Genomic DNA, 933 nt, shown 5'->3' with positions numbered 1-933 from the left:
ACTGTGCCACTTAGATGTTCTTCTTCCTTGGTTTTGCCGTCACTAATTGCATGCTCCTTGGAGTGATGGGTTATGATCGCTATGCTGCCATCTGCCATCCTCTCTGCTACCCCATCCTCATGAGTTGGCAGGTATATAGGCAACTGGCAGCAACATGTGCTGTGGTTGGTTTTCTGTTCTCACTGATAGGTTCCCTCTTAGTTTTTGAACTCCCTTTCTGTGGCGCAAACAAGATCAACCACTACTTCTGTGACATCTCACCAGTTATCCGGCTTACCTGTACTGATACCTACATCAATGAGCTAGTCATCTTCGTTGGTGGAGTCCTAGCACTTATGGTCCCTCTGACTTTCATTTGCATCTCCTATGGCTTCATTGTTCACACCATTTTGAGGATTCCATTCGTTGAAGGGAAGCGAAAGGCCTTCTCTACTTGTGCCTCCCATCTCACTGTGGTCATTGTCCATTATGGCTGTGCTTCCTTTGTCTACCTACGACCATCAGCCAAGTACTCCTCCAGCGAGGGTAAGCTGGTGACAGTGACCTACACAGTTGTGACTCCCTTGTTGAACCTCATGGTGTGTAGTCTCAGGAACAAGGATGTTCAGATGGCCATTCGGAGAGTGATTGCCCGAGTAGGATTTCATCTTAAAGCTCGATGATGAGAATATTTCACATCTATGGATGCGTTATTTCTGAGGACATAGTAGTAATTATAGTGTTGATAAAAACTTTTATATTTCATTTGCATAGTACTTTACAAGCCTCATGTTGCAAACTTTCCATGGCTTTATTTTCAGGGGCTTTGTGGAGTGCAACCTAAAACTTAGGTTTATTGAAAATCTGGTCTAAGCTTCAAATGCTTTTCAAACATGCACAAATAAGTATTTTGATTAGTCAGGATACTTAAATAATGATTTTAGTCTCTTCAGT

General features: G+C 42.8%; 1 pseudogene; it reads left to right on the top strand.

Annotated features, from left to right (window-relative positions):
• The first annotated feature begins 8 nt into the window (after positions 1 to 8).
• On the top strand, positions 9 to 662 carry LOC110594999 (annotated as a pseudogene).
• The last annotated feature ends 271 nt before the right edge of the window (positions 663 to 933 follow it).

This window comes from Carlito syrichta, unplaced genomic scaffold (genome assembly GCF_000164805.1).
Source record: "Carlito syrichta isolate Samal-C Ts95f unplaced genomic scaffold, Tarsius_syrichta-2.0.1 Scaffold210897, whole genome shotgun sequence".
Classification (NCBI taxonomy): Eukaryota; Metazoa; Chordata; class Mammalia; order Primates; family Tarsiidae; genus Carlito; species Carlito syrichta.
The sequence above is the reverse complement of the archived record's forward strand: the minus strand, read 5'-3'. Positions and strand labels throughout refer to the sequence as shown.